Source organism: Typopeltis vanoorti, chromosome 10, assembly GCF_054136105.1.
Source record: "Typopeltis vanoorti isolate ZY-2024b chromosome 10, IOZ_Tvanoo_1.0, whole genome shotgun sequence".
Classification (NCBI taxonomy): domain Eukaryota; kingdom Metazoa; phylum Arthropoda; class Arachnida; order Uropygi; family Thelyphonidae; genus Typopeltis; species Typopeltis vanoorti.
Genome location: NC_143558.1, coordinates 106,532,085 through 106,560,063, shown reverse-complemented (window position 1 = coordinate 106,560,063; position 27,979 = coordinate 106,532,085). Strand labels below are relative to the sequence as shown.

Below are 27,979 nucleotides of genomic sequence, written 5' to 3'. Positions count from 1 at the left end.
TTTAGAGATACCTTTACTTAAATAGTGTCTCTGACGAAAACCAATGAGTTTGAAACAGCTGTCAGACTAGTGAAACCTATCAAAATGGACCGATAAAAGGCAATATATGGGCGCTTTTAGTTTTTGTGCTTTTCTTATTAGGTTCGGCTAGGGCAACTCGTAGTATGGCGGTGGTGTATTCCCACAAGCTCTCTAGTCAGTTTTCGCACAAAACTTTTATAGTTTCTGTATACGGCTTTGAAATGATGTTGGATTTAATATCCACTTAATTTATATAATTAAAGAAAGATGCTCTTCATCAACTTCCATGCTAGAAGAGGATATATGCAAGTGAACAGTCAGGTGTTCTATAGTTTCTTTTATTGTGCTCTGAGGTATTTGTGGTAAGACAGAGAATAAACGAATAGGTAAAAATTAGAAGGGAAAAAAAAAAAAGAAATATGAAAGATGAGATTGATTGAGATAATAACTTCTAGGGAAAATAAGTTCCTCATGTATTTAAATTAAAGTTCATAACTTTTAGCTGAATGCTGTGTTTCTTTTTTTGTGTATTGATTGTTATTGTCCCTCAGAAACATTTAATTGTAAGAAAACATTAATGTAAGTGAGAGGTTTTTTATTTTTCTTGTAGCTCATTCTTACAGAGTGTTTTAGTACTCGGTAAGAATTTAATGATGATATATATATACACACACACACAGATATTTGTTTACAAATATATGTATACCTTTTATTCTTTGATATTTCATTTACTTTTGAAGTTAGTTTACCATTATAGGTACAAACCTAAAATATCCTAATCAACCAATAAATAAATTAAAAAACAAATATATATATCAGTGGTGTCATGTGCCCATTTTGGTTGGTTGTGCTGTCATGGCTTACACAACCTGCGCTACAAAATTCACATCAGTTTGACCATGTGATTGCATTTTTATCAATGTATAGAAGGTTTAAGAGTGTATAGCACATCAGTGCTCATTTTAATTGGTCTAATGCAATTAATTGTAGGATAACTTTGAATACTTTCATTTATCTATTAATTGTAACCAAATCTGCACAGAGTTGGGGGAAATGTGTGTAATGTTTTAAGATAATGTATATTAGAAAATAATAATGAAAGAGAATGATATACGTAGGCTGTTCAATAAGTAATAAGACTATATTTATACAGAAAACAGATTACCTTTAATCGTCATCATTTATGTGGTCTTTTTTGAAGTAACTACCATGAGATGCGATGCATTTGTCCCAACGTTGCGTCCACTTCTTAAACACATGTGAGAGTTCTTTCAAAACCGCCTCCACAGTTTTTACACATGCTTTGTTGCTTTCGAAATGGCGGCCTCTTAGTGGTTTCTTGAGCTGAGGAAACAGCCAGAAATCGCACGGTGCGAGATCAGGACTGTATGGAGGGTGTGGTAGGATATCTGTGTTGTTCTTCTGCAAAACATCCACTACACAACCAGCAATATGTGGCCTTGCATTATCGTGGTGCAATAAGAAGCCATTCTTCAGCAATGGACGTTTCTTTTTGACGTGCTTGATGATAATCGCTGCTGTGTTGATCATTGTCTGTGATGGACATTGAAGGTCTTCCCTAACATTCAAGATCTTCCACATTTTGCCTTCCTTCCTTAAAAGTTTTATGCCAGCGAAAAATACTTGCCCTTGACATTGCTTCATCATGGAAAGCTTTGCGTATCATGTTAAAAGTGTCTGATGCCGTTTTTGCAAACGCACACAAAATTTAATCACATAACGCCGTTCCAAGGACGCTTCCATTTCGAAGACTGGTCGTGCCTCGTAAGCACGCCAATGAGCACTTGCGTTTAGTCACGTGACACTCTGGCACATCAGCCCGTATACGCCATCTATCAACCTCTTTTGTTAATACAGACAGCAACATTTCTTTATTCCACAGAAATTAATATTGTGATGAGTGGTTTCGCCACAGTAAAATTAGTCTTATTACTTATTGAACAGTCCACGTATTTGGTTGGTATATTTAAATTACTCAAAGGTGTAAAATTTGGAAGAGGAGGACAAGGCTTACCTCCTTCAACTACAATACTGTTTCCCATTGTACAATAAATATGAGCAAAAAAAAAAGTTACAAATTTATAGAAAATTAAACATTAAAAACTTGTCTATATTATATATAAAACTTGCCTATCACATCACTTCACTGAAACTCAGAAAACAAAAACAGCAACACATGGCAAATGACAACCTTCAATTGGATTGGTTGACACAACCAATCACAGCCTCTGGGTGCTATTGTCTCAGAGCTCACCCTGCCTCACCTTCTGAGTTGTTTAAAACTACTGGAACGCTAAGAATTTGACCCGCTGAACCATCTGTACATCTTTTCAAAGGAGGCTCAAAGGTGTATGTATTTTGAATGCATGCCCAAGCTATTAATGTGCATGTGATGTGATGTTTACACATCAAAAAGTGTCCTCTTCATGAAGCATTGGTATATTGTGTTTACTTTTAGAAATCACGTGAAGTCGGGAAAAAATTAGGGGAGTCTTTAATGGGAATAAATGCAAAAACATAATATCGGTAATATTGCTATTTGGTGGATGAGCACTAGCACACCCTGAATATTTGCTCCTGATATATATATATATATATATATATATAGTTCCACAACTGACTGGTAGCATAATAGATTGGATAGAGAGAAAGGGGAAGGTTAACATAACTAACAATTGCAGTCATCAGGATTTCACCAACAGTTTATAAAACTGTTTAATGATTGCTTTATCAGGTATATGCCATTCTTGTGGAACAGGTTTTATTCATGGGTGGTGGTGAGGAGGGGACAACAACAGGTTGAGGGATTGCAGATAAAGGTAATGGTTGTATTTGGAGTACATGTTAATGAATGTAAATAAGGAAACCAGACTGGTGAGATTTCAGTATAGAGGTTAAGGAAATATGCTATGGAACTGATAGCCATTGACTTGGTTGTTTAATGACTGTATTATAAATTTTGCATTTTTTTATTAGTAGCTAAAATGTTGGAAAAACTGGTAAGGGCCCACATTGAAGTACATGAATGAGGATAAAATTTTTTAGAGGCCACATGGATTTCAGGGTGCTTTTTAATAATCTGGTAATTTTGATGTTACAAGAACAGCTGATGGATAGAATAAATGTATTATGATATTTCTGCATTTTGCAAAAGTATCTGATAGGCTGCTTTATGATAGGTGTTGATATTTAAGTTTCAGTGATGGGATTAAATAATTTAGCTAGTGGATTGAGTTGGATTGGCTGTTCTAACAGATATCAGAGTTTTGTATGAGAAGCAGTAGCACAGAAGAAGTAAGTAACAAGTGCAGAAGCTCAGTATTAATATCATTGTCCTTTCTTTATGTTAATGGTATTATAAATGTATTCAAGGGGCACAGTTTTTGCAGATAATTTAAAGCTGCTGAGAGTTATTAGAAGTGGTGCTTTTGCAGTGGCTCTTCAGGATTTGAATAGGTGGGATAAGCAAATAACTGAAGATACCAGTTTAATGTGACTGATTGTAATGCTTTCAAGTTTAGTATTCAGAAATCGAAAGTCAGAAGGAAGTTCAAGTTCACAGATGACATTGTGTGAAGTTGTGAAGACGCCATTAGATTGCTGCACTTGTGGTGAGAAGGACATTGACCACTGTATTCCATTGTATCCGTCCTTTTATCATTTTCCTGGATAATAGGAGATTGATAAAAGTTTAGGATAGGTACTACTAAAGGTGGATAACAAAGGTAAAATCAGGGCTTTGGAATGTCAGTTTAGACAGATTGAGAAAATATAATATACAGAGGTTGGTAGATATGAAGCTGGTTGATATGAATAAGGCATATAAATGTTCTAATGAACTTTATCCAAAAGATAGCATAAAGAGAAGCAAGGACAAGGGTCCATGCCTAGAAATTGAGCAAGAGAGTGCTTCTTTTTTTCTTTTTTTTTTTTTTTGCATAGAGAAATGCAAAATTTCTCTTTTTTGCATGGAATGCATTTCTTGAAGAGGATGTTAAGTAGTATGCAAACAGTCAATGACTTTAGGTGGTATGATTGACTTTGTTTGACTTATAGTAGAACTGCAACCTTAAACTGACTGTTTGATAGATATCAAGTATTGTGTATTGGAAAAGTTGCTATGCTTCTTTAGAAGAAGAAGGCCTCTAATGTAAGAGGACTACTAATAAAGCATCTAATATAGGCAACTAATACATGAAGCTCACTAATACAATAATAAAAGCATTCAATAGACCCTCATAATAAGTGGGGATGCCACTGTAAGTGTTTCTTTAAACCACTTTTTCATTAATCCTTCTTTCTCCTTAATCACTTGCCCACACATAGCACCTTTTATTTGTGGAGCCAATATTAAACATAAAAAATGTACACTTTTCCTGATATGAGTTAACCATGCTACTGGCCAAGACGTCTATAGACGTCAAGGTTATCATGGATGCGAAGTGCATATTAAAATTGTAATATCATTGATATTACATTGAAATATATGATGGATACGAGAGAATGCGTATTTGATCCATAATGGCCAGTAAGGTGGTTAAAATATTTAGTTTTTTGCAGATAGCCAAGCTGAGAAGAATTAAATTAGGAGTTATCTTGGAGGGACCATATGTTAGTATTAAGGTTTCTGAGTCTTGGCTATTTTTCTTATCTTGGGACTTTAACCGACTAAATTGTACTCTCTATTGGCTTAAACCACATATGATGGTACTACATGATGAGATTTCATGCTGGCCGGGACATTGCTCAGTTGAACAAGCCCCCGCTGTTTTCGTCAAGAAATAACCAGGGCAAACAGTGAAAAGTCAACTACTGGAACAAGTTCCAACACAACGTCTAGAAGAAGAATAAACATAACATCAGAAGAACTGAAGATAGGAACCATCAGTATAAGGAGTGTTAATGGAAAGAAAATCAAACTTGCAGAAGAATTGTTAAAGTACCATCTGCACATAATTGGCATTACTGAGTTAAAGAAGACAAAAACAAGTGAGATCCTACTAAATAATAAGTATAGGTTTTATTTTCTGGCAATAATGATCAAGAAAAGGAAGGAGTAGCGATAGCATTCTACACCAAACATGAAGATAAACTTCTTGATTGGAAGGCAGGTTCAAGTAGAGTTATGTGGGCAAACTTCAAAATGTGGACATGGACAATGAAACTTATCTGTGCCCATAGTCTCACTGAAGGTTCTTCCAAGAAAGAGGTGGAGGAATTTTTTGAGTCATTAGAACTGGCAGCTGACCTAAAGAAAATAGAAAAAGTGGTCCTTGGAGATCTGAACAGTAGATTAGGAAATAAATCCCACCAGACATTATTATTATTATTATTACACCAAGACCCCATGGAGTCAAAGACTCGTCTAGGAGGTCCTTTTATCATACATACAGCTTATCATACCGCACCTTAAACACTCAAATTCTCTGCAGACACCACACTCTCAGGCAAGGCATCCCATTCAATCACTTTGCATGCAGAAAACCTGCTTCTCACCCCCTCCTGCTCACCTTATACAGCTTCCAGGGATGACCTCTCCCCAGATCTCCTGTTGTTTTCTGTAGAACCTCTCCAACATTAATCCTATAACAACCCCTTACTAACTTGTAGGTCTCTATTACATATCCCCTCTTTCTCCTATCCACTACTCTGTAAATTGCATCCTTTCAATCTATCCTCATATTCGACATTCGAGAGGTCAGAAAATACCTTAGTCAGCCACTCTTGGACCCTTTCCAACATTTCTTTGTCCTTTTGAAAACCAATGCCCAAATCTGGGCACAGTAGTCCATGTGTGGTCTAATGAAAGCCTTATACAATGGAACAGGAATCTCCCTACTTCTACAAGTCAGTGTTCTCTACATCATTCTCTTTGTGTTGTCCTCACAATTTAGGCAGTGTGTCCTCTAAATTTCAGATCCTTATCCACTATAACCCCAAGATCTCTTATTTCCTCCACCTCTGACAATATATCCCCACCAAGTAAATTCTACATCTTTGTTTACCAAATTTTAAAACCTTACATTTTGCAACATTGAACTTGCATCCCCATTTCTATTCACTCAATTTATTCAAGTCTTCTTGTAAGGCCATCTACTCTTCATAGTTCATCCCAACTTTGCATCATCTGCAAACATATAGGAATGTTTTGGGAAACTTTGGAGAAAAGGGCAAAGTTATTGATAATAATAGTAAGTATTTACTGGAATTTGCTCAGGACACAGACTAGTCATTGTTAACACCATGTTTGAACATAAAGATGTGCACAAGTTCACATGGTAAAAAGAGATACAAGAAATAAGAAAAGCCTCATTCATTGTCGATAGTGATATCATCATCATGCTGATTTAGGATACAGGAGCATACAGAGGATTTGAAATTGGAAGGGACATTACTTAGTACTAAGCAGGATAAAAATGGATATCACATTGAAAATAAACCAGTATGTAAGAAAGTTTTTAAAAGAATTAAAGTTGAGCAGCTTTTACAAGTAAATTGTAGACTGGACTATTGAACATTATTGAAGAAAAAATTAAACACATTGAAAACAAGAACCAAACCTTGGAGTCTCAGTGACAAATCTAAAGAAAACATTGATTGATTCAGCTCGGGAGGTAAGTGGTGTAGTTGTCTACAAGGATAGAAAAATAAGAATACCATGGTGGACATAAGAAGTTAAAAATGTAGTCCTGGAAAAGAAGAAAGTATACCAAAATCTCCTAGAAAATAAGTTGGCAGATGCCCTAAAAGAATACCAAGAAAAATGTAAAAGAGCTAAGCTATGTGTAAAAGTAGCTAATCAAAAGTCATGGGAAGACTTTGGTAAGAATATAGAAAATAAATATCAGAAAGGTGGAAAAATATTCTGGAAGCTATTAAACAAGCTTAGAAATGGAGGAAACAGTACTGTAAAAGGAATCAAAGATGATAATGGTGACATGAAAACTAAAGATAAGGATATCCTAGATGTCTAGAATAATTACTTTGAAAGACTGTTAATGAACCAAGGTGACAGAACCGTACTAGAAAATTTTCAAGAGGAATGCAAAGAGGAGTACATATCAGTACTTCAGCTAGAAAAAAACTGTCAAAAACTTGAAATATGGAAAGGCAGCTGGAGTAGATGATATTTGACCAGAAATGCTTGTGTATGGAGGTATAAAAGTTTTGCAGTAGCTACACTGCATAATTCAGTCTGGTCAGAAAGGCAAATTCCTAATTATTGGAGTAGAGCTCTCATAGTACCCATCTATAAAAAAAAAAGGGAATAGTTGAATGTCAGAATTATAGAGGAATCTCTCTACTCAGTGTTCCAGGGAAGATTTATCCAAGCATTCTTGAGAAAAGGCTATGAAAAATTGTGGAAGAGAAATTTGGAGAACAACAAGCTGGCTTCAGGCCAAACAGAGGTTGTCAAGATCAGGTTTTCGCTTTATGGCAATAGTTGAGAAATCATGAGAATATAACAGTAGTGTTTTGTAAAAGGAATATAACAATGTGCCCAGGGAAAAACTTTACAAAACACTACAGTTATATGGGCTGTATGGTATTGCTCTGCTGACAGAGCAATACATAGTCTATATTTAAATTGTCAGTCAGCAGTTCAAATTTAAGGAAATACAGGAAGACGGTTTGATGTAAAATCAGAGGTGAGACAAGGAAGCACATATTCCCCACTCTTATTTATCATCTATATGGATCACATTAGGGGTGCTTAAGGGTCAAAGCTGTATAACTGAGAGGAGACCTCCACATAGCCTTTAAAGGAATGCGGAGAACCAACCAGGGCTTCTGACCTAATGTCCAATCCTCACCTTCTCGTGGTGCACCCTGTTGGGTATCTACTTTGATACTGAACGAACGAGGATGGGCTGGCAATTTGGGATTTAGCCGACCAAATTGTATTCTTATTGGTTAAACCAAAATAAAAAATGATGGTACAACATGACAAAATTTCATGCCAGCTGGGGCGTCGCCCGGTTAAACAAGGCCCCCGTTGTTTTCACCAGGGAACCAGGGCAAACAGCGAAAAGTCAGCTACTGGAACAAATCTGAAAACAAACCCCAACTCAACATCACCAGAGTTAAAGATCAGTACTATCAACATAAGAAGCCTGAATGGCAAAGAAATGGAGCTAGCTGAGGAATTAGATAAGTACCAGATCGACATAATAGGGGTGACTGAAACAAAAAAGACCAAAACTGGTGAGATCTTTCTGAGCAATAAATACAAAATGTTATATTCAGGCAATGACAATCAAGGAAAAGAAGGAGTAGCCATAGTATTCAACACAAATTACGAGGCTAATCTTCTTGAATGGCAGTCAGTCTCAAGTAGAGTAATGTGGGCAAATATGAGAATGGGGAACTGGACTATGAGACTTATTTGTGCCTATGGTCCCACAGAAGGTTCTACTAAGATAGAAGTGGAGGAATTTTTTGAGGCTTTAGAAAAAGCAACTGACACAATGAAAAAGGAAAAGTTGGTCCTTGTTGGGGATCTAAATAGCAGAGTAGGAAATGATTGTGAGACATATAAAAATATTTTGGGAAAATTTGGAGAAAAGAGCAAAGCTAATAATAATGGCAAATATCTGTTGGATTTCTGCTCAGGACATGGACTGGTTATTACTAACACCATGTTCCAACATAAAAATGTGCACAAATTCACATGGAGAGAAGAGGCTAGGAATAAGAAAAGTCTCATTGACTATGTTATTGTTGATAGTGATGTTTTCTCCCTGGTGCAGGACACCAGAGTGTACAGAGGATTTGAAATTGGAAGCGATCACTATTTAGTCTTGAGCAGTATAAAATTGAATTTCATATTGAAAAGAATAACATGTAAGAAAGTTTTAAAGCGAATAAAATTTGAGCAGCTCTCAGATGTGAACTGTAGACTAAAATACAGAAAGATTATTGAAAAGAAAATGAAAGAGTTTCAGAACAGGAATCAAACCTTGGAGATTCAGTGGCAAACTCTGAAGAAAACATTGATTGATTCTGCGAGAGAGGCATGCGGTGAGGTTGTGTGCAAGGATAAAAAAATCAGAACTCCCTGGTGGACACAGGAAGTTAAAGAGGCAGCGAAGGAAAAGAAGAAAGCATATCAAAAGTTCCTGGCAAATAAGTCAGCTTTTACTCTTACAGAATACAGAAACAAATGTAAGAAAGCTAAACAGTGTGTAAAACTAGCTAAACAAAAGTCATGGGAGGACTTTGGCAAGAATATAGAAAATAAATATCAAGAAGTTGGCAAAATATTCTGGAGGTTGTTGAAGAAGCTTAGGAATGGAGGAAAGAGTGCTGTAAAAGGAGTTAGAGATGATAAAGGTGACGTGAAAACAGGAGAAAAAGATATCCTTGAAGTATGGAGTAATTACTTTGAAAAACTGCTAAATGAAACAAGCAGTGATGACAGCACAGTGATAAAAAACACTGACCAGGCATGCAGTCAGGAATACATATCCATACTTGAAGTAGAAAAAGCCATCAAAGGCTTGAAATGTGGAAAGGCAGCAGGAGTAGATGATATTCTACCAGAAATGCTGAAGTATGGTGGTATAAAAGTCTTACAGTGGCTGCACTGCATAGTTCAGAAAGCCTGGACTGAAGGACGAATTCCCGATGATTGGAGTAGAGCTCTCATAGTACCCATATATAAAAAGGGAAATAAAACTGAAGGTGAGAATTACAGAGGTAATTCCCTACTGAGTGTTCCTGGCAAGATCTATGCAAGTATACTTGACAAACGGTTGAGAAGAATTGTGGAAGAAAAGCTTGCTGAAGAACAAGCTGGATTCAGGCCAAATAGAGGCTGTCAGGATCAGATCTTCACTTTACGAAATAGTCAAGAAAGCATGGGAATATAACAAAGATCTCTATTTGAGTTTTGTCGATTTCGAAAAGGCATATGACAAGGTGCCAAGAGAGAAGCTATTCAATACGCTGCAGTTATATGGTGTCAATGGGGCATTATATCAAGCAATACTTAGTCTTTATTTGAGTTGTAAGTCAGCAGTTAGAATTGAAGGAAGTACAGGAAGATGGTTTAATGTTAAATCTGGTGTGAGACAAGAATGTACATTATCCCCTCTGTTATTCATTATCTATATGGATCACATTATGAAGGAAAGTGGTATTAAACCTGAAATCAAAATTGGAAATGTTAATGTCAGCTCTTTGCTTTATGCGGATGATGTTATACTTCTAAATAAATCCGCTACAAGTCTGCAAGATTCTCTGACTAAACTGAATAACTGTTGTAGTAGATATGGTATGAAGGTCAGCAATAAAAAGACAAAGACAATGAAAATAGGCAGAATCATTGAAAATGTCAACTGTGTTGTGAATGGAGAACCTGTGGAACAAGTAAAACATTTCAGTTACTTAGGCACGATTTTTACTGAAGATGGTAAATTAAATATAGAAATAGACAACAGAATCAGCAAAGCTGGTATGGTGGGAAGTCAATTGAATAAATTCATATGGAATAAGAGAGAAATTAGTCGGAACACTAAATTAGCTGTATACAAGACAGTGTTCAAACCAGTTTTAACTTATGGATCTGAGAGCTCAGTCAGAAGTAAAACACTTGACCAAAGACTAGAGACCGCAGATATGAGAGTCCTGAGAAAGATTAGAGGCGTGAACAGATGGCATCAATGGCAATATCATATTAAAAATGAGGATATTAGGAAAGAACTTGACATTGTCAGCATCCAGGAATGCGTTAGCAGAGCTAATCTCAGGTGGTATGGTCACTTAAATAGAATGGGAGAGGAAAGATTAGCAAAACAAGTGTTCTCTGCCAGGTTGGCAGGAAAACGAATTTGATGAAGACCAAGATATAGGTGGATTGATATGGTACAAAGTGCCTTAGACGATAGAAATATAAGATCTGATAATGTTGGAGTCTTGACAAATAACAGACTGATTTGAAGGAAAATTGTAGATAGGAAGTTAGTAACGATGTAAATTTTTCATGTAGTACTGTCATATCCTGTACACCCCTTGAGGGTACATGGCAGGAATTTGATGATGATGATGATGATGATGATGGATCACATTTTGAAAGAAAGGTCACATTAGAATTGGAGATGTCAAACTTAGCTCTTTGCTTTATGTAGATGATGTTGTACTTCTAAATACATCAAGTGAAAGTCTCCAGGATTCACTAACTAAATTGAATAACAGCTGTAACAAATTTGTCATGAAAATCAAAAGTAAAAATACTAAAACTATGAAAATAGGCGGGAACATAGAAAACTTCAGCTATATTTTGAATGGAGGTTTTATAGAACAAATAAAATATTTCAACTATTTAGGCACAATTTTTATTTAAGATGGAAGATTAAATCTGGAAATAGAGACAACAGAATAGCAAAGCTGGTATAGTGGGTAGCCAGCTGAATAAATTTATATGAAATAAGAGATAAATTAGCCAAAACACAACAAACTAGCAGTATACAAGACAGTGTTTGTTTGTTTAAACCAGTTTTAAGTTATGGATGTGAGGATTGGATTAGAAACAAAGCACCTGATCAAAGACTAGAGACCACAGATATGAGGGTTCTAAAAAAAAATTTGGGGAGTGAACCAGTGACATCAACAGCAGAATCATATTAAAAAATGAAGATATTAGAAAGTAACTTGACATTATTAGCATTCAGAATATGTCAGCAGAGCTAATCTAAGGTAGTGTGGCGACTTAAACAAAATGGGTGAAGAAAGGTTAGCAAAACAGGTGGTTGATGCCAATATGACAGGAAAGAGACCCAAAGGAAGACCAAGGTCTAGGTGGATTGATTCATTCAGAAGTGCTTAGAAGCATGAAATATTGGAGTGCTCACAAGTAATAGATTGATTTCAAGGAAAATTGTTGATAGAAGATTAATAATACTGTAAACTTAATCATGTATATTGCTGTCATAGTAACCTGAATACACCTTGGGGATACATATCAAGAAATTGATTATTATGATGATGGGCCTTGAGGCATTATATTTCCAATTCTCAGGACTATACATTTTTGCTTATGAACAATGTTCCCTCTAAGCTGTGTGCATGTCCATGCACACACTGGTCAAAAAAGGAGTGCACAGGTCTAGTAATTGCATGTACAAAATTTTTTCTATCAGAATTTATAATAAATAATTTTTGAACATACTATAAAAACTAATTATATCATAAATTATAATTGTCACTTATTTTATTTAGTAATTTCTGCAGTGTCTCCACTCCAATATTTCACTAACCCATTCTCACTCAATACAGTTTAATTGAGTGTTTTCAAATTGTGGGTCACAGCCCATTAGTGGGCCATAAAATCAGTTTATCTGGTTACAACCAACATTTTTTAAAATGAAATATAATAGAAAATATCAGAGTGTATTTCAATAGCCTTCCTGTTATGCCAGACAGTGTCACATCTTGTTTCTCTTCAAGAGGAAGATGCTACCTGGATATATTATGCCCTTTGTGCATTGAGCAGATTTTACAAAGTTTTATATATGGCATAAATGTTTGAATGTTTTCAATTCAATTTTAATTGTAAAATTAGTATTGTCTTAATGATAATGTATAGTGTCTATGGGAAGGGAGTTGTTTATCATTATTACAGTTGGGTCATTTGCATTCCAGATGTCTCCAGTGTACACTAGTTGTCACTACACAGGCTGTGATTGTGTCTATACCAGTGGTTCCCAAAGTGTGCGCTGTGGCACCCTAGGAAGCCACGGCGTCCTCACAGGGGCGTCGTGATTACAAAATTTTCATAATTTTATTTCCATTTTCAATTCAATGTGATAGGACGCGACATCTTGCGGACCTGGTACAAACCAGTAACTCACTTAGTAATAACTGTTTGCAGAAGTCTCTACAAATGGTTACTAGATGGTGCTCTACAATAATTAATTATCTCGATTGTTTTAGTAGTTTCTCGAACTTTCTCGGTACTTTGTGTTCATGTATAAATAGCTGTCAGTTTCACGTGGTCTTAGTGTTGAATTGGTTTTCGGAGATTGTATCAACTGAATATTGTTGTGATTTAGTCAAGTGAAGTTTTTGAAGTATTTCTTCTCATATGTATTTTTAAAAATGGATCGGTTTTTACTAAACAGTAATAAGCGTTGTGAGAGAGAAAATAAAGAGGGCACACCGTCAAATAGTGGCAAGAGTGTGAAGAAGCGTAAATATCAAAAATATGATGAGTGTTATTTGGACTTTGGTGTTACGTCTACAGATGTCAATGGTGGGGGGGGGGGGCACAATGTGTACTGTGTATGACAGTTTTGGCACCAGTGTGCATGCTACCAAGTAAGTTGAAACGCCATTTAGAAACCAATCATCCCAGCATGGTTAGTACATCTCGTGACTACTTTATAGTTCGCCCACCATTTCTAGATCCCTTCTTGGCTTTGTGCCAAGAGTAGTCGATTCATGCTGAAGGGGAGAAAGAAATGAAGGATGTACAAATTGGTCGCCAACATGTGAAATCACGTGCTTTCTTGTCTGTCGCTGTACTAGTACTAGCTTGATTTTTGTTGTTCTCTTTTTGCATTATTTTTTTATTATTAATTTGTATGATGGATCCAGTACAGTCAACAAGTTCTATTGTTACACGTTTCAGTAGCTCTTGCAAAAGAATATTGAATAATGTGCTGACATTCTGCGAAAAAGAATCGTCAGAAGGCCGTCTTCTTGTTCCCCTTTCTCAAGTCATAAAACGTGCAAGTGCAATTGCGGGCGTATCGGGGTCGACTGTTAAAAGAATTCGTAGGGAATCAAAAGGTGAAGGTAAGCCAAAATTTAAATCTCCTAAAAAAAAAAAAAAAAAAAGCGCCAGAGTAAAGAAAACCATCGAAACCGTAGCTTTGAATGATTTTGATGTAGACGTTATAAGAAGAGCTATTCACGAATTTTACGTATTCGAGAAAAGAGTGCCAACTGTTCCGAAATTGATTCCTGTGCTTAAAGAAAAAATTAATTTTCCTTGGAAAAGAGAAACTTTAAGGAAAATACTTCATGAAATCGGATTTTGTTTTAAAAAGTCCCAAAATAAAAGGAAACTTATCATGGAGCGAAGTGACATTGTTTATGTAGAACGCAGTATTTGCACGTATTAACACTCTACGTACATTTTTCCAACTGTTATACAAGCAAAATAGTTACACTTTAAAAACAGCAATGTTCGTAAAAGAAAAGCTAAATTTTCTGACCTGTAATAATAAACAAACTCAGTTTGTTTATTATTACATTCCAGAAGATAGACTGATTACCCTATTATCGGAATGGATTCTCCTTTTTCTGACATGCGCAGTAGTTTCGAGGGACCTCAAATCGGTGGGCGAACTATACCAGAAAGTTAAAAGAGTTAAATCAACAAAAGGTAGTTTTTATAAGCAGGCGTCAATACTAAGCAATGGTTTGCTAGCATCTTACAAGGTGGCACATAGAATTGCAAAATATAAGAAGCCTCATACCATCGCAGAAGAACTCATTCTATCGGCTGCTGTAGATATGGTGAATGTTATAATCGGTGAGCCTGCTGGGAAGCTGTTTTCAAAAGTGCCTTTGTCCAATAACACCATCAATCGCAGAATACAGCTCGTAGCAGAGAACCTCAATGATCAATTAATTGAAAAAATAAAAGGGAAGGAATTTGGGTTGCAGCTGGATGAGGCCACAGATAATAATAATGATGCTCACTTGATTTGCTATATACGGTTTATAGATGGTAATGACATTGTAGAAGATCTTCTCTTTTGTAAAAGTATCACTGCTAGTGCTAAGGCTCAAGACTTGTTTGAGATCCTTGATACTTTTATATCTGAAAATAATTTGAAGTGGACTAAGTGCATTGGTGTCTGTACTGATGCTGCTCGTTCTATGTCTGGCAGTTATGGAGGATTGCAGGCACTTATTCGAAGCAAAGCCCGTGATGCACTGTGGACCCATTGCGTTATTCACAGCGAAGCACTTATGTCAAAATATCTGAGTCCTACATTGAACCAGGTCTTAGAATGTGTAGTGAATGTGGTAAACTTTATAAAAACTCAGCCATTGAAGCAAGGTTTTTCAAAAACATATGTGAGGATATGGGATTCAAGCACACGTCTTTGTTGTACTACAGCACTTCGTAATGGCTCTCTCTTGATAATGTTTTGTCTTGCACATTTGAACTACAACAGGAAATTTGTATTTTTCTTAAAGAGGAAGACTACAAGTATACCGAAAATTTTGTGAATGAAGATTTTTTGGTAAAACTAGCATACTTATGTGATATTTTTGTGTGATGAATGCTCTGAATCTCTCCCTGCAGGGATGCAACATGCATCTTTTAAAGTCGATTGAGGAAATTTCAGCTTTTATAAAAAAAGTAAAACTATGGAAAAGAAAAATGAATGAAGACAAAGGCAAAGAATATTTCCCTTTGTTGCAACAGTTTTTGACCTCCAATGGAGTTGATTTCTCTCAAGGTATGAAATCCATTTTTGAAGAACAATTATCACAGCTTATCACCTGGTTTGAGAAATATTTTCAAAATGATAATATCGATAATTTGCATGGATTCAAGATCCATTTAATGCCAGTGCTCCATCTGAATTTACTGCTGCAGAAGAAGAGAATCTTATTGAGTTGTCTTGCGACAATACGTTGAAAGCAAAATTTAGCAGCATGGAATTAACTGAATTTTGGATATCAGTAAAAATGAATATTCCCTTCTGAGTGAAATAGCTCAGAGAATTTTAATTCCATTTGCGACTTCTTATATGTGCAAAGCTGGATTTTCAGCAGTCGCTGTGATAAAAACTAAGTATCGCATGAAAATCAATATGGAGAAGGAAATGAGGGTGGCTGTGTCCAGTTTGATTCCAAGATTTGAGAAATTGTGCGGTGATCAACAGGCTCATCCATCCCACTAATGATAATTAGTTGAATTTGTTCAATTACTTTTTTTTGTGATCTTAAATATGTGTTTTATTTATTTGATCTAACCCTTTAATTTAAAAAAAATATTCGCTATTTCGCAAAATGTACTTGTTAGAATTTGACATGGGCGCCTTGGGAAAATCTGGATTCAGCAAGGGTGCCGAGAATCGAAAAAGTTTGGGGACCACTGGTCTATACTGTATTCAGTGGTACAATAAAGCTACTTGTTTCTAAACATTTCCAATATGATGTCTGTTAGGAAAGGAATATTTATCACTATGCCAAAACATTTTCATTCATCTTCCAAAACAGTAAGTGTAGTGAACATAACTCTGTTTATTCCTAAGAATAAAAATGAATCCTTCTATGTTTTATGATAAACACACTGGCATTCAACAAATGTTTCTTAATTTCTGTTTTTGTTGTCTGAGGTTGTTTTTTTTTTCTATGTTGTATTTAAATATTAATAAAAAATTCATGTTTGATATTAACTTTTTATTCTGATCTTTAGAGGTACCTATGACATAAAATTAATAACTTAACATGTATAAAACCAACAGTAATAACTTTAATAAATTAAAGGTACAAATATTTCATACTGAAAGTAATAGTACATCATCAGTGTAAAACAAACAGTTAAAGGAATGGAATACAAAGTACAGAACAGTTGGTGGATTACCAATTAAAATTGTTGCCACATGCCAGAAAATTAATTAAGAATGAAGGAACATCAGTATTATATTGAATACATGAAACCTCATAAGTCTGGTTTAGCACAATATAGCATTGACACTAAACATAATATCCAGTGGGATAAAGCTTGTCTTCTCCACAGATGCAAGTTTAAATATGAACACCTTTTCAAAGAAAGTTGCAAAGCCCTGTTACATCGGCCAAATTTGAATCGAAATGACTGTCTCTCTCTCCTAAAAGTTTGGGGGATTCTTATCTTATGCAACCATCAATGAAATAGTTTTTAATTCTTTAATAATTATTTTATTAATATTAATTTTCTGGCACGCAGCAACAATTTTAATTGGTAATCCACCGACTATTCTGTACTTTGTATTCCATTCCATTAACTGTTTGTTCTACACTGATGATGTACTGTTACTTTCAGTACGAAATATACGTACCTTTAATTCATTAGTTATTACTGTTGGTTTTATATATGTTAAGTTATTAATTATTAATTAACTTTTTATGTTTTTTTTTTACTTTATTACACATTTATTTACTTTATTACAGTAAGAAATGTATTGTTTTGTGAAACTTCAGTGTATATACTGTATATATACACTGTATATACATGTTTTTCATTTCTCCCTTAGAGGTGATGCAACTTGGGGCAAAGATGGAGTAAGTTCTGTGCACTTCACCATCTTCCAAAAATCTCTTTATTATCTTTGAGCTGATAGGACTGTATCAGATATTAAACTGATAAGAACAGATACTATGCTTTTCGCTTCTCGGTCTTTTGGCAAGATAAGAGTGTAGTATCTGTTCTCAGTATAAAATCTAATACAGGCCAAAAGATATTAAAACTGGTTTTTTGGAAGATAGAAAAGTGCTTGGGATGTTCTTCACCTTTGCCATGATTTGCCTGGTATTGCACAATTCATTCTCCTCAGAGTATCACTACTTTGCCTTATATATATATATCACTTCCCATCTTGTCACCTCTCACATTGACTCTCTTACTCCATTGAGGTCAGATGGTAATAATAATAATAATAATACTATTGTACGTGTATTGCTAGGTTGAATGTAAAATGTATTTTTACATTCATGGTCATGATCAGAAAAGTTTGAAAAAAATTGCTCTAATTAGTTACTTTTAGCCTGCCCCATGTGGACAAACTAATGACCCCTGTCAGGACAGTACAGTAACTTGAGCTCATGCAAACAGTGATGGATTTTTGTATCTATGTGGATTTAAGTAGATTAATTTTGTGCTTGCAATTTTTGAAGAGGCTGCTCATTTTGTGTATGTACAGGTTCTTTTTTTTAAGATGGGGGGGGGGGGGGGGAATACTGACCGGTATTGAAAAATACAAAATTTTATACTTCATTAAAGTGAAACACTATAGGACTTACAAGAGTGGTCTGAAAAGTTCTCGGCAACACTATTGGCAAGATGTTTTTTTTTCTAAGTTGGTACATCTGTCATAAGCATCCATGTGAAATTGCAAGTCATTCTATCAAGTAGTTTGTTTTATGCAGCTGTCTGTAGCAAATGTGTTTTCTGTATCCCTTGAAATGGATAAAATTGAGTATCATGTGGTTATAAAATTCTTTGTAAAAGAAGGTTTAACGCCAAAAGAAATTCATTCGAAGTTCATAAAAGTTTATGTGCACTCTTCTCCTTTGTTTTCGACAATTAAGAAATGGGCTGCCGGGTTTAAATGTGGCCATACCAGCTTTGAAGAGGATTCACGTGAAGGACGTCCAAAAAGTGTAACAACACCAGAAATCATTAATCGAGTGCACGATATGGTATCCGATGGCCGGTGAGTCAAAGTGCATGAAATTGCTGAGACTATAGCAGGCATTTCAAAAGAATGTGTAGGATATATTTTGCACAAAGCATTGCAGGTGAAAAAGCTTTACGCAAGATGGGTTCCGCGCTTGCTCACAGCAGATCAAAAATGCATGAAAATCTCTGAACAGTGCTTGGAGCATTTTAACAAGAATAAAACTGATTTTGTGCATCGATTTATTACTAAGATTACTTTTACAGAGAGTTACAAGGAATATATGAAAAATTAAATAAAACAGATCATATAATTATAACTGGAGATCTTAATGCCAGAATAGGAATGAAAAAAAATTAACAATAATACACAAAAATTTGGAGAACCAACAGTAAATAAAAATGTAAAGCAACTCATTGATTATACAATATATAATAATTTAAAATTAATGAATACATGAATATATGTGGTGTGCAAGAGGACAAAAATCAGTAATGACTACTTTATAGCAAATGAAAAAGCAGCAAACCTCTTCCTAGATGTTAAAGTTAGAAAAGGGCTAGAAATTGACACAGATCTATTTAGTACAAGCAAAACTAAGATTTCCACCAAACTGGCTACAAAAAATACAAAGAAATGAATAAACAAACTAGAGAAACAAAATCTAATTACAAAGTAAAACTACTAAATGATTCAAGTATAAGAAATTTATACCAACAGAGGATTAATAACTACTTAGAAAAAATACAAGAAAATGAAGACATTGAGAAAAAATGCAATAATATAAAGGAAATTATCGCATCAGCAGCATATGAAAGTCTAGGAACACACAAAAAATATCATAAAAATAAAAAATTACATATATGGGACAATGAAATAAAAACAATAATTGAAAATAAAAAGCTGGCTTTTAAAAGATGGTTAAGTAGCAAAAAACAAGAAGATGAAATTGAATATAAAAAATGATGAGCAATAGCCAAAAGAGAAACCAGAAAGAGACACAGACAAAGCTGCGAAAAATTTGTATCATGTCTAGAAAATGAGATATACAAAATATACAAAGACCCAGTGAGTACAAAATACTAAAACACATGAATGCAGATATAAAAGAAACTGCAAATATAAACTGTGAAATAGATGTAAAAGAATTCTTGGATTACTTTACAGATCTCTGGACGGATAATACTGGCATCAAAAATAATTACACCAGAAACTTACAAAATACCTTAAATGATATGGAATTAAATGGAAGAGATATAAGGAGACAGGTGAAGAGAAGATGCATGAAGAATATACGACACAGGTCAGGAGAGTGACTAGTATGGTAAGGAAGGTGAAACTGGAATATGAGAAAAGATTGGCCCTTAGATCCAAGGAAAATCGTAGGGAATTTTTTAGCTATATGGCCAGTAGGAGGAGAAATGACTGTGGAAGAATGACGTTGTGGGATAAAAATGGGAATAGAGTGACTGATGCAGAGGATATAGTGGAATTGTTCAGTGGAGTATTTCATTGAACAATTTTATTGGAGTATTTCATCCTGGAGGAGTCAATTTGATTACTAGAGGGATAGGTCAGCTTCAAGGTTTAGAGGTGCAGGATTGGAGTGTGTTCCAAATACTGAGTACTCTGGATGTCAGTAAAGCTGTGGGACTGGATGGTATTTCACCACAAGTTTTGAGAGAATGTGCTAAGGAACTGACAGTGCCTTTGTCCTGGCTTTTCATTGAAAGTCTGGCTGTGGAAAAGGTGCCCATGGAATGGAAGGAAGGCAAGATAGTGCCATTGCATAAGGGCGGTAGCAGACTGGAAGTGTCTAATTATAGGCCAGTTTGTGTGTCATCAGTAGTTAGTAAGATCTTGGAGAAAGTAGTGCGGGACCATATACAGCATTGGGCAGATGAGGATAATATTATCTGTGAGAGTCAACGTGGATTTGTGAAGGGGCGCTCTTGTTTTAGCAATATGCTAGCCTTTTATGATAAAGTTACAAGAGCATTAGATGAGGGAAAGGCACATACTGCCATTTTCCTAGACTTAGCAAAGGCATTTGACAGGGTACCACATGATAAGCTGAAATTCAAGTTGCAGCACATGGGTCTGGATGTCAGTTGGTCAAATGGATTCAGGATTGGCTGTCCGATAGGTATCAGAGAGTTGTGTATGGTGGAGCAATATCAACGAGGCAGAAGGTTACAAGTGGGGGGTTCCACAGGGCTCAGTACTGGGACCTATATTGTTTAACCTTTATATCAATGACATTGTCAGTGGATTACAAGGGGATATTCAGTTGTTTGCGGTGATGCGAAGCTGGGAAGGGTTATTAGTAATAGTGCAGATGTGGTAGCCCTGCAAGAGGATTTGAATAAGCTAGATAGATGGGCAAATGAATCGGGGTATCACTTTAATGCAGAAAAATGTAAGGTTTTGAGCTTTGGGACACATCGATGGGACGCTGCATACTCTATTGGAGGAGTTAAACTGGAGGAAGGGGAGACAAGACATCTGGGGTTGATGATTGATTGAAACCTGAAATTTAGGGGACATATTGCAAAGGTAGTGAAGGTAATGCAGAGGATTGCTGCAATAATGAGGACACTGACCTGCAGAGATAAAAGGGTTGTTTTCAGATCTGGTCCCCAGGATTTGAAGGGGATAAATTAACCGTGGAAAGGGTACAGAGGCAGATAACAAAGATGGTTTCAGAACTGTACAATGTTAGTTATGAGGATCGGCTGAGGGAGTGTGGACTGCAGAGTTTGGTGGATAGAAGGAGGAGAGGTAATATGATTGAGACTTTTAAACTATTGAGAGGTGGTTACAGGGGTGACACTGGGGAGTTCTTTCGCTTGGTTGAACAGCAGGAAGGAGTCTTGCATGCCATTCCTGGAAGTTACGAAAGGAAACTGTGAGAAAGAGGGTGAGGAGTGGTTTCTTTGCATGGAGGGTGGTTGAACCATGGAATGCATTGCCAGATGGAGTGGTGGGAGCAAAAACAGTCAGTGCATTTAAGGAGTGGTGTGATAGACTTTGTGTTTCCTAAGAGGGACCTCCCTCGATAAGTCTTGATAGACTTGTGTTTCTTAGAAAGGACCTCCCACGATAAGTCTTTTGACTCCATGGAGGCCTGAATAATAATAATAATAATAATAATAATATGATTACAATGAAAGAATTAAAGGGCAACCTAAATAAAATAAAAATGGCAAATCAGCAGGAGAAGATGGGATCAACTCCAAACTGTATAAATTTGCTGGAAAAAAATTTCATCAAAGATTACTAAAATATACAGCGAAAAAATATTATTAGAATGTCAAAATGGATTTAGAAAAGGACGCTCTACAATGAATACAGCTTTCTGTTTAAAACTACTTATAGAAAAAAGAAGAGAATTTAATTTGGAAACTCATCTTTTGTTTATAGATTACAAAAATGCATTTGACAAAGTGAAGAGATATATACTGTTTGATATATTACAAAGAATAAATATACCTAATATTTTACTACATGCAATATTGAATATATACAAAGATAATAAAATAAAAATAAATGAAAAGTTGTCTGAAAAACAATCTATAAACCAAGGAGTAAGACAGGGATGCCCTCTGTCTCCAATGCTTTTCAATATTTATATTCATGAAATATTGATACAGTGGAACACCTTAAACAGTCACGGTATAAAAATTTCCCAGAATAAAAAAATAAATACACTATTATTTGCAGATGATCAGGTAATAATATCAGATAAGGAAGACAATTTAAAAAGAGCAATATATAATTTAAACATTATAGTAGAACAGTTTGGAATGAAAATTTCCATAGATAAAACTAAAACAATGGCATTTTGTGAACAAACTCCAGTTAGAAGCAAAATAGTTATTAATAATAAAATAATAGAACAGGTAAATACTTTCAGTTATTTTGGATGTGAAATATGATATGAAGGGAGAAAAAGACATAAAATTAAAAACTTTTTAAATTTATGTCTTAAAAATTTTTACAGGTTATAGACCTGATACATAGAACACTCAGCCCAAATTTAGTACAAAAAAGAAACACCCTTGAAAATATACAATACTTTAGCAGTGCCCACATTATTATATGGCAGTTAAATTTGAGCAATAAACAAACAAGATAAATGAAGAATAAAAACCAGTGAAATGAGCTTTATGAGAAGAATGCAAAATACACATTATTAGATCAAAAAAGGAACGAAGACATTTTAAAAGAACTAAAAGCAAAATCAATAAAAGAAAAACTAAACAATTATAAACAAAAATGGATTGAACATGTAAACCGAATGGCAAACACCTGCCATAATTACGGGTATAGACCAAACCAATATGGTCTATACCCGTAATTAGTGTTATGATGATGATGATTTATTACTATGGATGAGACATGGATTCACCATTACACACCAGAATCCAAACAGCAGTCAAAACAGTGCACAGAAGGCAGTTATTCAGCGCCAAAGAAGACAAAGTCAGATCCATCAGCAGGAAAGGTCATGCATTGGCGTTTTGGGATGCTAAAGGCATTTTGTTTATTAATTATCTTGAAAAGGGTAAAACAATAGCTGGGGAATATTATTCCATTCTTTTAACCAGGCGACGAAAAAATTTATGAGAAAAGACCCGGTTTACAGGGGGAAAAAAATTATCTTTCATCAGGACAATGTACCTGCCCACAAAGGTGTTTTGGCAATGGGAAAATTAAGTGATCTGCACTATGAATTGTTAGAACATCCACCCTATTCTCCAGATTTGGCTCTCTCTGACTTCTATCTCTTCCCACAAGTAAAACTCTTCCCCGCTGGTCAGCGTGTCGAATCAAGAGGTGATTATAGCTGTAGGAGATGTATTTTGCAGATCTTACTGAGAACCACTAGAGGGAGAGGATAATGGCACTGGAGCATCGCTGGAATAAATGTATTAGTTCTTAAGGGAGATTATGTTGAAAAATAAAAATAATTTTGAAATTATAAATTCATTTTTCATTGTTAGGCCGAGAACTTTTCAGACTACCCTAGTAGTACTGTTCAAATTTGTGGGGGAAACATTTGCAGAATCAGTGAAAACACCATATGGGAATTATTACAATAATGCAAAATATTACAAATAGTTGTTATCCCATCGTATAGCCCTTGATCATAGCAAATCTGTACTATTGATATAATTTTCCTTTTTCTTTTAACTCTTTTTATAGCCGCTTCTGGCTACAAAAAGGGTTAAAAGAAAAAAGTGTTCCAATTGTTTTTCTTATATTGAGGGTGCTCGTGAGTGAAGTGTGGCAGACGCGTAAGAAGAGCTCTGCATTGAGATAAGTATTCTTGGAATAATTAAGTATATATGAGTATTTGTTTGAGTAAGAGCTTCTGTAAAAGTTGTGCACTAGCAGTATTATTAGTGTGGGGGATTTTCATTTGCCTAAACTTAATTACGAATTCGTTATTATTAGACCTTAGAGTAGTAACTGGCAGAAAAAATATGGCGGTGGCTTTGTCATTCCATGATTTTAATTTAGACTTCAGTCGTTTCGTTAAGTGTGAGGTGTGCTATATGTATTTCTTTGATTACATAAATTATTTGTGGATGTTTAGGGCAGATGGAAGGAGGGTGTGTGCGAAGTGCGACCTGAACAATTAATTGATGAATGCAAATAAAAAATTGATGACAGAAAGTGTTAGTAGCAAGAATGTCGTGGGGAAAATGAGTGCACGTTCAAAAGAGAAGGATGGTGGATGGTGTGAAAGAGAGGCGAAAGAATGTTAAAAAATCAGAAAAAAAGAAAACGAGTGATATAAAAACTGTAACGGATGTTAAAAAGGATGAAAGTGAGGCGAGAGTGGCAGAAGGAAACGAAATTGAGAGAACGAACTCTGAAAAAAAACTGGAAACGACGTGATGCAGGAATCAAAAGTGGAAAAAATCGGAAGAATGAATGATAGCAAAAAGTTGGATGCATGTTGGACCGAAAGTACAGAAGCACAGAAGGATGAATGAGAGTGAAAGTGAGAAGAGAGGCGAGTGGTGTTTTATGACGACTCCATTATTAAAGGTCTGCTGGATGATAGGATGCATAAGGTATGTTTTCCAGGTGGTAAAATAAGTAGAGTGATTCAGGCATTGGATATGAGGAGGGAGCGAGCAAAGGAGCTGATGGTTTTAATCAGTATGAATGATTTGACAGAGGACAAAGAGAACGTTACAATGGATATCAGGAGGCTGCTTAGAAGGATAAAAGAGAATAGTGTGACAGGAAGGGTGGTCAGCATGTTGCCTAGGTATGACTCTGGTGAGATGAGGCGGAGAGCAAGGATTATGAACGATATGCTGGCTGAAATGTGTGAGGAGACAGGAGTGCAGTTTGTCAATGTGTGGCGTGAGTTTGAGGGACGAAGTGAACTATATGGGAGCGATGGACTGCATTTGAGTGGTTATGGTGTGAGTCGCTTGGAGAGACTGCTGTTGGAAGGTAGAGAAGTGAGTAGAGTGAGAGAGAATGAATCAGATCAAGCGGAAAGTGATGTGAAAGAGCAGGAGAGTAAGACAGGAGAGATTGAAGAGGTGGTTATGAATGAGGAAGTGAGTGGTATGAGTATAGAAAATGAGAGAATGGGTGTGCAAGAGGAGCAGAGAAATGGAGAGGCTCAAGGTGGACAGAAGTACACAGCCTGAGAAAGGTGGATGCTCCGAGAGGAGGTGAGAGCATGTGTAGAGAGGAAAGGAATGGGATGACCTAGGATCAACAGGAAACAGTTGGAATTGAAAAGGGTTTTAAAATGAATAAGCAGAAACGGAAATGGCCCTATTCGAGCATGGAGAGATCACATCAAGTGAGTGGTATCAGTGGAACTAGCTGTAGATCCAGAAATGAGCTGTTGTGTTTGTATACAAATACTAGAAGTATAAGAAACAAGGCATTAATTGCATCTATTCACCCAAAGATTGTCGGAATAAGTGAGGCAAGGTTGGAAGATGATGACATCCTGACAGGAATAGAGATGGAAGGGTATGATAAAAAGGGAGGGGAAGTGCTATTGATTATAGAGAAAGAGTTATGTCCATACAAAGCAGAGATGCATGAGGGAAATAGTGCCAGTGGTTTTGAGGCAGTATGGTGTGAGATAGAGGTGAATGGAATCAAATACTTGGTTGGATGTTGCTATAGACCAGGTAATGTGGATGGTGGTGATAATGAAATGTATAATCAAATTAACCAAGCAAATAAGAAAAGGGTGATCATTATGGGTGTTTTAATTATGGCAATATAGACTGGAATGATGAGATACCAGCTGGAAGTAACGAAAATGAGTTTCTTGAGTTTTTGAGGGAAAACTACCTCAGACAGTATGTAACAGAGGGTACACAAGGATTGAGGGTCTTGGATTTGGTCATCTCATCAGAGGATGTAATTATAATATAAATGAGGTGTCAAATCATTCACCAATTGTTGAGAGTGACCATGAGGTGATCACCTGGGTGGTTGCCAGCAATGTGAGGACCTCTGTGAGAAAAGGGTATATGTAGAACTACAAGGGGGGGGGGTGATTATGAAGAGCTCAGGAGACAGTTTGTGGGTGTAACATGGAATGAGGAGTTAGCTGGAAAAAAGATCAATGCACCTTGGGGGATTTTCAAAAACTATTTAGTAGATGCAATGTCTAAATGTATTCCAAGGATGAGAAGGTTAAAATAGGTGGATGTGAGATGGATGAATAAAGAGATTAAGCATGCAATACACAGAAAGAGGGCATTGTGAAGCAGCATAAGAGAAGTGGAAATAACCCAATTCCATGAGGTCTGCAAAGATCGGGCAAGGAGGGTGAGGTAGCTAAAGGTAGGTATGAACAGCAGTTAGCTAATGAAGCCAAAAAGAATCCTAAGGAGTTCTTTCGATATGTAGCCAGCAAAAGATAGAATGATTATGGAAGGATGACATTGATAGGAGAGAATGGTATAAAGACAGCTGTTGCAGAATGTGTGGTGGATATACTTAATGAGCATAAAGGTCTTTCAGTCTTGTGAATGTGACAACTTGGAGAGATTGAGAGCAGTAGATGATGGGGAGGAGAGACAATGTAAGTGAGCAAGAGGTGTATGGGGAGTTGAGTAAACTAGATGTTAATAAGGCTTGATATTTTAAGGATACTTATGACATAAAGATTGTATAATATAAGCACGTACACACAAGAAAGATATTTAATTAGCCAAAAATTTCGGTCTGAAAATTGCAGACCATCTTCAGTGGCAATACAAGAACAGTTTTAAAATACAAGGTGGAATACTAACAATAGAGTTCTATTTATAAATGATATATTTGTAGTATTCCACCTTGTATTTTAAAACTGTTCTTGTATTGCCACTGTTTTAAAATACAAGGTGGAATACTAACAATAGAGTTCTATTTATAAATGATATATTCGTAGTATTCCACCTTGTATTTTAAAACTGTTCTTGTATTGCCACTGAAGATGGTCTGCAATTTTCAGACCGAAATATTTGGCTAATTAAATATCTTTCTATCAAGACTCATTGAGGGAGGTCCCTCCTAGGAAACACAAAGTCTATCATACCACTCCTTAAACACATTGACCGTTTTTGCTCCCACCACTCTATCAGGCAATGCATTCCATGGTTCAACCACTCTCCATGCAAAGAAACCGCTCCTCACCCTCTTTCTCACAGTTTCCTTTCATAACTTCCAGGAATGGCATGCAAGACTCCTTCCTGCTGTTCAACCAAGCGAAAGAACTCCCCAGTGTCACCCCTGTAACCACCTCTCATAGTTTAAAAGTCTCAATCATATTACCTCTCCTCCTTCTATCCACCAAACTCTGCAGTCCACACTCCCTCAGCCGATCCTCATAACTAACATTGTACAGTTCTGAAACCATCTTTGTTATCTGCCTCTGTACCCTTTCCACGGTTAATTTATCCCCTTCAAATCCTGGGGACAAAATCTGAAAACAATAGTCTAAGTGTGGTCTGATCAGAGTCTTATACAACGGAACGATAACCCTTTTATCTCTGCAGGTCAGTGTCCTCATTATTGCAGCAATCCTCTGCGTTACCTTCACTACCTTTGCAATATGTCCCCTAAATTTCAGGTTTCAATCAATCATCAACCCCAGATGTCTTGTCTCCCCTACTTCCTCCAGTTTAACTCCTCCAATAGAGTATGCAGCGTCCCATTGATGTGTCCCAAAGCTCAAAACCTTACATTTTTCTGCATTAAAGTGATACCCTGATTCATTTGCCCATCTATCTAGCTTATTCAAATCCTCTTGCAGGGCTACCACATCTGCACTATTACTAATAACCCTTCCCAGCTTCGCATCACCGCAAACAACTGAATATCCCCTTGTAATCCACTGACAATGTCATTGATATAAAGGTTAAACAATATAGGTCCCAGTACTGAGCCCTGTGGAACCCCACTTATAACCTTCTGTCTCTTTGATATTGCTTCATCATACACAACTCTCTGATACCTTTCGGACAATCCTGAATCCAGTCGACTAATCT

General features: G+C 36.0%; 1 protein-coding gene and 2 pseudogenes across 3 annotated transcripts in view; 2 read left to right on the top strand and 1 right to left on the bottom strand.

The window, feature by feature from the left end:
* The window catches only part of LOC150102652 (prostaglandin reductase 2-like), a 175,536-nt gene that overhangs the window by 118,920 nt on the left and 28,637 nt on the right, over positions 1-27,979 (top strand). The window lies entirely within an intron of this gene.
* On the bottom strand, positions 17,290-17,464 carry LOC150102654 (U2 spliceosomal RNA; annotated as a pseudogene).
* LOC150102653 (U2 spliceosomal RNA) lies at positions 17,437-17,616 on the top strand (annotated as a pseudogene).